This window comes from Elephantulus edwardii, unplaced genomic scaffold (genome assembly GCF_000299155.1).
Source record: "Elephantulus edwardii isolate Elephantulus edwardi_28Jun2011 unplaced genomic scaffold, EleEdw1.0 scaffold00013, whole genome shotgun sequence".
NCBI classification, from domain to species: domain Eukaryota; kingdom Metazoa; phylum Chordata; class Mammalia; order Macroscelidea; family Macroscelididae; genus Elephantulus; species Elephantulus edwardii.
In genome coordinates, this window is record NW_006399763.1 from 5125117 (window position 1) to 5135449 (window position 10333).

The following is a 10333-nucleotide window of genomic DNA, read 5'->3' on the forward strand; positions in this document are numbered from 1 at the left end:
TATCCTCTCCAGTATTTATTGTTTGCTGTCCTTTTAAACTTTACTACTAGGTTGTTGTTGTTGTTGTTGTTGTTGTTGTTATGTGCCATCAAGTTGCTTGCGACTCATAACGACGCTATGTACAACAGACTCTGAACCCTGCCTTATCCTGAGCCAATTGTATTGTCTCTGACACAACCACCCCATTACCCTTAATCATTGAATAAATCTGTCTCATAGAAGGTCTTCCTCTCTTGTGCAGTCCACCACCCTCCGAAGCATGATGTTCCTTTCCAAGGACTGGTACCTTTGTGCAACATGCATAAAGACAGTTTCAGAATTCTTACCTCCAAGGAATAGGCTCGTTTCACACTCTCCAGGATGAACTTGTTTGTTCTCTCATCACTCCTTCACACATTAAATACTCTTCTCTAGCACCACAGCTCAAAGAAATCATATCTCCTTCTATAATCCCTAGTTGCTGTCCAGCTTTCTGATGCATAGCAAGTAACTACGAAGACCATGGCCTGGATCAGGTGTACCTTAGTCTCCAGACTGACATTGTTGCTATTCAGTACTCTGGAGAGATTCCTGACAGCAGACTTCCTCAATGTGATTTGTCTTTTATTTCCTTGCTGCTGGTGACAAGAGTGTTGATTGTGGAGCTAAGCAAACTGAAGCTGTTAACAATCTCAATCTCTTGACCATCTATTATGTCAGTTGGCCCAGTGGTGACAATCTTTGTTTTCTTGATATTTAGCTTCAATCCATATTGAAGGCTGCAGTTTTTGATCTTCTGCTGCAAATGCCTCAGGCCCTCCTCAGTTTGGGCAAGGAAGGCTGTCTTATCTGCATAATGCAGGTTGTTGAAGAGTCTTTGTACTCTGATGCCACATTCCTCCTCATAGAGCCGGCCTCACAGATAATCTGTTCTGCAAATAGATTGAAAAGTTCTAAAGATCAGATGCATCCCTCGTGTACACTCTTCCCTATTTGGAGCCATGCAATGTTTCCCTGTTCTGTTTGATGACTGCTTCCTGTTCTAAGTATAGGCTTCACATAAGCACAGTCAAGTGTTCTGGTATTCCAATTCTTCTCAGAGTTAGCCACAGTTTGTTGTGATCCATACAGTCAAATGCCTTTGTATAGTCAATGAAACAGATAGACATTCCTCTGGTACTCTGCTTTCAGCCAAGATCTGTCTAACATTAGCTATAATATGCCTACTACCATGGTATCTTCTAACCCAGCCTGCACATCTGGCAGTTTCTGTTGATGTGCTGTTCCAGTCATTTCTGGATAATTTTCAGCAGAATCTTGTTTGCATGTGATATTAATTATATTATTTTATAATTTCTGCACTCTGTCAGGTCACCTTTCTTTGGAATGGGAAGAAATATGAATTGCTTCCAGTCAGTTGTCCAGGTGGTTGCCCTCCAGATGTCTTGGCACAACTTGGTGAGCACCTCCAGGGCAGTATCTGTTTGTTGAAATATATCAATTGATATGCCATCAATTTCTGGAGACTTGCTTTTTGCCAATTCCTTCCAAGCAGCTTGGACTTCTTGCTTCATCACCATAGGCTCTTCTTGCTCATATGTTGTTTCATGAAATTCTTCTGTGTCAGCCAATTCCTTTTGGTACAGTGACTCTTATACTCCTTCCGTCTTCTTTTAATGCTTCCTGGATCATTTACTATTCTGTCCAAAGCATCTTTAAGTATTGAAACTCAAGGCTTGAATTTGTTCTTCAGTTCCTTCAGCTTAAGAAATGCTGAGATAGTTTGGCTCTTTTGATTTTTCTGACTGTAGCTTTTTGAACATTTCATTATAATACTTTGTTTTGTCATCCCACACTTCCCTTTAAAATCTTCAGTTCAGCTCCTTAATTTCTTGAGTTCTTCCTTTTGCTTTGGCTTCTCTGCACATGAGTGTACTATTCAGAGTCTCTTCTGGCATCAATCTTGGTCTTTCCTTCCTCCTCTGTCTTTGTAATGACCTTTTGCATACTACCTAGATGATATTTATATCCTCCAACAGCTCATCTTGTCTTCTTTCATTAGTGTTCAAGGCCTCAAACCTGTTTCTGAGATGGTTTTGAAATTCAGGTGGGATAGACTCAAGGTTAAGTTGCTGTGAATTTGATTTAGCCTTTTTTAGCTTCAGCTTGAACTTGCATATGAGTAGTAGATGGTCTGTTCCACAATCAGCACCTGACCTAGTGATGAGATGGTGTCTCATTGTGGTTTATTTGCATTTCTAATTGCCAGCATAATAAGCATGATTGCCACCATGATTTTGAGCATTTCTTCATATGTCTGTTGGTCATTGAATGTCTTTCCATGGTTTTTGCCCATTTTGTAATTGGGTTATTAGTCTTTTTCTTCTGGGGATCATGCAGGATTCTGTAAACTTTTGTTATGAGACTCTTTTCTGGGATGATATTGCCATATGTTTGCTTTTTTTTTTTTTCACTATCAACGTGACTTTTATTATAGTTAATTTATGACCCCAATTCACCATTATAATTAAAGCTTATTCAGAAAAATAAATAGGCATTATAATGACAGAAGACTTTTCAAACACTTTATCCCACATGATATTCAAAAGTAAGCAAACATCTTCAAAATCACATTCAAGAAGCTGATGAAAAAGTTGTGGCCGTTTTCAAGACACATTGGCCAAACCATTGTTAATTCTCAACAAAGTTCTTATCTGTTGGATACCTGCTCTCACAGTTAATATTACATTAGATGCTTCAGAACAAGTAGTTTGACTTTCAATAAATATTTAAAAATATATGTTCAAGATTTATAATATTATTCACAGAATCCTTGGCATAGTTGTGTTTTAGGTTTTTTACTGCTTCTAAATCTGAGGTTCATGTTGTATCTCTTTTAGTCCCAAAAGCTGTGTTTTGAGTTCTCCAGGCTTTGGTGGAATTTCAGGTATTGTCAGGTCCGGCTGGTAGTACCGGTGCACCACTTCGGTCCCCGCACACATGCCCAGCAGGCTGGACGCGAACATTTTCAGAAAGGTGGGCCAGGGCACACCCGCGGGCATGGTCAGCGGGCTGGACAGGGAAGGAAAGCGGTGGTTAGACAGAAAGTTCTCAGCCCAGGGCCAGACGGCGCTGGAAATGAGCATTCATTCGCCCTGGATACAACGCCAAGCCGCAATAGTGCAGGGCCAAATGCTCGGGCTCTCCCTTGATTCCCCTGTCCACCCTCGTTTTGGTTTCTTCGCTGAGGACACTAAGGAACGTCCCTTCCAGGGCCAAGACCAGCTTTTAAAAGTCTATTAGCGTGGGGATTGGTGGGCCCTCTGACCTCTCGCCATATGTTTTTTCTGGTAGGATTTCTTTTCACCCTGTTGAAAAAAGGATGGTTTGTTGTTGTTGTTGTTTGTTTTTTTATAAGATTTTTATGCACACAGGGATTTAATCTTTAGAAGGTCCCATTCATCAATTTTTCCTCTTCTGGTTGTGCATTTCTGACTGTATTTGTCAGCCTTTGTATACCATGCACCAGGTCTTCTAAGCTTGGCCGCACTTTGTATCTTATGATCTTTATAGTTTTGGGCTTTACCACTAGGTTTCTGATCTACCTGGAGATGAATTTTTTGCATAGTGAGAAGTGTGGATTCTGTTTCAGCTTTTTGAAGGTAGTAGGCCAGTTTTGCCAGCACCATTTGGTGAAGAGATTGTCGTTTCTCCATTTAATAGATTTTGTTTCCTTGTCAAATATAAATTGACCCTATGGTCAACCATATCAACCATAACATTTACATATTAATTTCTGGGTTCTTGATTATATTCCATTGGTCTACATGCCTGTCACTGTACCAGTACCATGGCTGTTTTTGTTATTATAGCTGTGTAGTAGGTTTTGAGATCAGGGAACGCTATGCCTCCCACTTCGTTCTTGTTTTTCAGAAGTGCTTTGCTTATTCAAGATCTCTTTCCTCTCTAAATAAATTTGCCAATTGCCTTTTCTATCTTTTTGAAAAATTATTTTTATCTGTATTGGGATTGTGTTAAACATGTAGATTGCTTTTGGTATGATTGTCATTTTCACTATATTGAGTCTACCTATCCATGAACAAGGAACATTTTCCCATTTATTTAGGTCTTTTATTGTTTCTTGCAGAAATGACTTGCAGGTTTTTTTGTATAGGTCCTTTATGTCTCTAGTTAGGTTATTCCTAGGTATCTCAATTTTTTGTTGGCTTTTATAAATGATATTGATTTCTTATTTTAGTATTCTGTGTTTTCTTTGATATTGTAGAGGAATTCCACTGACTTTTACATATTGATATTGTATACTGCCACTTTACTAAACTGGTCTACTAGCTCTAACAGTTGTTTGTTTTTGTTGAGTCCTTGGAGTTTTCTGTGTATGCTACCATATCATCTGCATATAGTGACAGTTTCAGAGAGGGTAGGATATTTTTAATAAACACATGACCTGGTCTCTACAGATTTATTGTCCTGAGGAAGGGACCTCCAAAGAGGACAAAGACAACAACTCTTTTTTCATCAAGGGAGTTCTGGTGGTGTAGATAGGCAATAGAGTTGTGCTGTTAGCCCAGAGGCTGAAATTCCCTGATGGTTGGATTCTACTGTCTGCTTGGAGAGAGAAAGATGGACGGACAGTGTTCTGCCATGGATGTATAGCCTTGGAAAACCATTTGAGAATTAGTTCTGAGTCAGACCATACTCATCATTAACGATCTGACTATAGATCTCTATCTCTATGCTGTTGCATGCCACTGAGTCAAAACTGACTCATAGTTTACCCTCCAGTTGGTTTTCACAGCCAGTAAATGGCACATGAAGAAATTGTACATCTTTCTTACATAGAGTAGCTAGCAGGTTCAAACTACTTGCCTTGGGCTTGCAGCACAACTCCTTACCAGTAAGGCACCAGAGCACCCACTGCTCTATCTCAACAATATGTAGTTGGCATTCTAGATATCCATTTTCTGAATTCTTTTAACATAGATGTGTTAATCCTTCCAGTTTTGTATGCTTTTGCTGAATCATCTCAGTCTTCTGTCTATTCACAGGGCTTTATTTTTGCAAATGCCTTCAGTCAATCACTGAAGGCTACTGATGTTTTTCATGGTCAGATCCTAACTTCCTAATAACAAAATCAGTCATAGTCTGAGATTTTGATCTGTGCTGCTCAAGTACAAGCAGGACATGATTTGGGTGATTGACTGTGTCTAATAAAACTTCTTATCTGTACAAAATTTGGAGACAGAATTTGCTAGTAAGTGATAAAAATTAACCGTAGGCTCCTCTCTCCTAATCTTCCAGGGACCCTGGAGCAAGCCCCTTGTCTTTGTGTCTCAAGAGAAGCCTGGATAGTAGCTTCATTTAGATCTAGCTGATGTTGTGAGGTGCCCTTAAGTTTGACTCATAGTGACACTATGAACAACAGATCTGACCTCTGTCCTATCCTGCACTATCCTTATCACCCTAGACACATTTGAGTCCATTGCCGCAGACATCATATCAGTTCATCTCATTGAAGGTCTTCCTTTCTTTGTTGACCGTCCACTTTTTCAAGCATGGTGTCCTTTTCCAAAGAATAGCCTCTCCTAGAACATGCCCAAAGTACATGAGATGATGTGTCACCATCTTTGCCTCCAAGGAATATTCTGGTTGCACTTTCTCCAAGACATACCTGTTTGTTGTTTCGGCAGTCCCTATACAGCACTCTTCTTGAATACCAAAACTCAAATGTATTGATTCTTTTCCTGTTATCCTTATTCATTGTCTAGCTTTCAGATGCATAGCAGGTGATTGGAAAGACTGTGGCTTAAAAGAGGTGCACCTTAATCTTTAAACAGACATAATTGTTCTTCAGGACTTTGGAGAGGTCCTTGACAGAAGGCTTTCCAATGCTTTATGTCTCCTGACCTACTAACTGCTGTTACCACAGATGCCGACCATGGATCCAAGCAGGATCAAACTGTCAATTTTAAACTTTTCTCCCTTGATCATGATGTCAGTGGATGAAATACAGAAATATGGGTAAGTGAAGAAAAGTTTTGATGATCCAAGATCTTCTCAGGGATTACAACAAGCCAGGAAAGGCAATATGTTCTCTAAGGAGGCAGTAAGAAGGAGAAAGTAAGTTGGATTCTATATGTAACTCTGTCAACAACTTGCTAGTGAATTTGTACCAATTTCTTTTTCTTCCTGCAAAAGGGGAATGTTTCTCTATCAATAAAATTATGAATGTTTTTCAAATGACATAAACTCACTTCTTGTGCCAAAATTTAGATTATGTAACTCATATTGGTTAAGGTGTAAACAAAAGTGAAATTTTTTCCTTTCAGCACAAATGGACTTCATTCTCACACCTTAGCTGGCTCCTCTGTCTTGAAGGAGGCCAGGAAAGGAGCCAAATTCACTTGCTATGAGTCAACAGAGAGAGCTGTCTCCACATGGTGACCTTGACTGTCCTGCCATCACTCCTGCAGGCTACAGAGGACAAGAACAATTTCCTTTAACTTCACATTTGCTTAATTGAGCATTCAGTCTGTATGCCAGTTTATCTTCAGTAGGCCATGGCCATGTGGTTTACAGATGCATGTTGTAAGTGTCTGAAGTTGCTTTCAACTCATAGCAACCCTATAAAACAGAATAAAATTCTGCCAAGTCCTACACTATCCTCACAATCATTAACATGTTTGAGCCCATTGTCGCAACCACTGTGACGATCCGTCTAGTTGACAGTCTTCTTTTTTTCATAGACTTTCTGCTTCACCATCTATTCATGGTAGACTCATCAAAAACATGTGTTATGCTGATGATAAACGTTGCTGCCTGAAATTGAGGAGAACTTAATGTGCTTGTTGCAGAAGATCAAAGACTGAAACTTTCAATATGGATTACATCTCAACATCAAGAAAACAAAAACCTTCACCAATAAGCAGCATCATAAAAGATAGAGAAAAGATTGAAACTGTCAATGACTTACCTGGATTCACAATCAATACCCTTTGTCACTAGAAGTCAGGAGATGTACTGCACTGAGAAAGTCTGCAATCAGGACCTTATAAAATTACTGAGAAGCAATGATGTCAGTTTGAAGACTAAGGTGTGCCTGATTAAAACCATGACCTTTTTAGTCACTTGCTATGCATCTGAGAGCTGGACAATGAATAAGGGTGACAGAAGAAGAATTGATGCCTTTGAACTGTGATGTTGGTGAAGAATAATGAATATTCTATAGGCTACAAAAAGAACAAACAGATGTCTTTGGAGAAAGTGCAGTCAGAGTGCTCCTTGAAGGCAAAGATGACAAAGTTTCATCTCACATACTTTGGGCATGTTGTCAGGAGAAGCTTTTCCTTGGAGAGGGACATCATCCTTGGGAAGGTGGAGGGTCAATGAACGAAAGTAAGACCCTCAAAGAAATGGGTTGACATGATAACTACAGCAGTGGGTTCAAGTATGTCAAGATAATGAAGATGTCACAGGATAGGACAGGGTTCATATTTGTTGTTCAGAGGGTTGCTATGAGATGTACTTGTCTTGACAACACCTAACACTAACAACTGCTTTACCAAACATGGTGTTAAAAAGAGGCTGGATCCTCTTGATAGTATGCCCAGAATATGTGAGACAAAGTTGTATCATCTTCATTTCTAAGGAGTATTCTGGTTCTACTTCTTCTAATACATAATTGCTTGTTCTTCTGGAAGTCCATGTATGTATAGTTATAATTTAAGTTTTTAAACTGCTTTTCTCTGAGCCCACTAGCCTCTCCTCTTGTCAGAAAAAGGCTTTAGATGTAAAATAAAACACAGCAAATGCTTAGTCTTTAATAACTTAACAGATGTCTAGTCTATGCCCTTATCTTAGATATTGTTTCAGATCTTAGATTGTCACATTGATGGTCAGTTTGAAGATGAAAGTGCACATGATTCAGGGAATTGTATTTTCAATCACTTGGTATGCATCTGGGAGATGGACATTGAATAAGGATGACTGAAGAATTGAACTGTGATATTGGAGCAGAGCACTGAATATCCGATGTACTGCCAAAATCCCAACATGTCTTGAGGAAGTGCAGCCTGACAGGGATAACAATGCTTCATCTCACAAGCTTTGTGCATGTTTCTAGAAAAGGCCATTTCTTAAAGAAGGATATCATGGTTGAAAAGGTAGAAAGTTAGCAAAATACAGAAAGACTCTCATGAGATGAATTTGCCCTCATGAGATGTTGACAGTGACTACAACAATGGGCTGGAGTGTGTAAGAGGTGATGAGGATGGCACACAGGATAGGATCAGGTTAAGATCTGTTGTTCATCAAGTCTCTATGAGTTGCACTCAACTTGATGGCACCTAACCATAACAATTTATCTAGAGGTACATATAACCTGGGCAACAGGTGGACTAAACTTTTGGCTGTCATGCTGCTTTCCTTGAATATGGATGTTACAATGTTCCAGGTTGTGGGAGAGATTGAAGATCTTAACTGCTGAAGGAAAGAGGAATTTCCTCAGCCTTATTTAGTGTTACAAATCAACAGCCGTGTCTCATAGGTGACAGAGAGGAGATGATGAGGAGTTTGTGATCCTGGAGTGTTGATTTTGAACAACTGTTTTTTGGTAAGAGACAAGCCTAAGAGCCTTTGGACCCTTTCTTTTCTGGGGTTCAACTTCTTTTCCTAGTGCCTTAATCAGTAATTTTGCTGAAGAGTATGAAAACATGGCTGTAGCAGTACATTGATAGGAAACATCCAGAAATTCAAGCTAGATTTATAAGAAACTGTGGAACAAAGGATACCATTGCTGATGTCAGATTAATAAAGGTTGACAGTAGAGATAGCAAAAATATCTTTATGTGTGTTATATTGATTATGCAAAATCATTCAATCATGTGAATCATAATTACAGGCAAAATGGAAAAGAATGGACATTCCCAAATACTTTACTGTGCTCATGTGAAACCTGTACATAGACCAAGAACAGTCATTTGAACAGAAAATGGGAAACTGCAAGGTTTAAAATCAGAAAAAGTGTGTGTCAAGGTTGTATCTTTTCTCCATATCTATTCAATCTGCATGCTGAGTAAATGATTTGTGAAGCTGAACTTTATGAAGAAGAATGTGTCATCAGGATAGGAGGAAGATTCATCAGCAATCTGTGTTGTGATACAGATGACACAACTTTGTCTGCTGAAAGTTGAAGAAGACTTGAAACAATTGCTGCAAAAATAAAGACAACAGCCTTACACCTCAACATCAAGAAAACAAAACTCACAACTATACCATAGGCAACATCATGAGAGATGGAAAAAGGATTGAGGTTGTCAATGATTTTCTTTTACTTGGTTATGCAATCAACACACATTGTAGCAGCAGTCAAGAAACCAAAAGACATTTTACATGTAGCAAATCTGTGGTCAAGGAAAACTTTAAACTTTGCTAAAGAGCAAATAAATCAGTTTAAATACTAAAGTGCACCTGACTTAAACTATGATATTTTCAATTGTTTCATATACCTGTGGAAGTTACACAATGAATTCTGGAGAAGGATTGATGCATTTGAATTTAGGTTGGCACAGAATGTTGAGTATTCCAGGAACTGCCAAAAGAACGAACAAATCTGTCTCAGAGAATATGCAACAACGGTGCCTCCAAGAAGCAAGGATGGTGACATTTTGTCCCACACAATTTGGGCATGTTGTCAAGAGGCATTGAGCTTTGGAAAAAAAAATAATGCTGAGAAAAGTGGAAGGTTAGAGAAAGATTGTTAGTGTGATAGATAAACACAGTAACTGCTACAATGAACTTGGCATGACAGAGATTGTGAGGAGGTATAGAATAGGGGAAATTTTTGATCTGCTGGTTATAGAATCCATATTAAAGATGATTTAACAGCACCTAAAAACAAAGCAAGGGAGCTCCAGTTGCCCAAAGGCACCTGGTTTGAATCCACCACCTGCTTCCTTAGGAGAGTGAGACTCTTAAAAATCCACTGGAGGTTCATATATGTATCGGTTCTAAGTTGGAGGCACACCGCAACAATAACAACAAAGCAACACCTCAGTTATTCTACCTAAAATTCTTCCCCTCCCTTTCTCACCTCCTCAGTTCAGATTCTACAAGCATTTCTCCTCATAAAGCTTTTTCCTACCAGAGGTCGACCATAGAATTTCCTGTGAGTAAATTAGGACACTGTTTACAGAAGGACTGCGTGTAGGTTGAAAATGCCCATGGACCTCTTAGTAAAAGGAATAGGATCATAAAGGGTCTAGTTTTTCAGGATGTCTTTGGTGGCAACCTCCTGACAAAATTTTAATAAAATTCAACTTAATAAACTTCAGTTAAA

The 10333-nt window shown here is 39.0% G+C and overlaps 1 pseudogene; it reads right to left on the minus strand.

Annotated features, from left to right (window-relative positions):
• Positions 1 to 2837: 2837 nt before the first annotated feature.
• On the minus strand, positions 2838 to 3041 carry LOC102865986 (annotated as a pseudogene).
• Positions 3042 to 10333: the final 7292 nt, after the last annotated feature.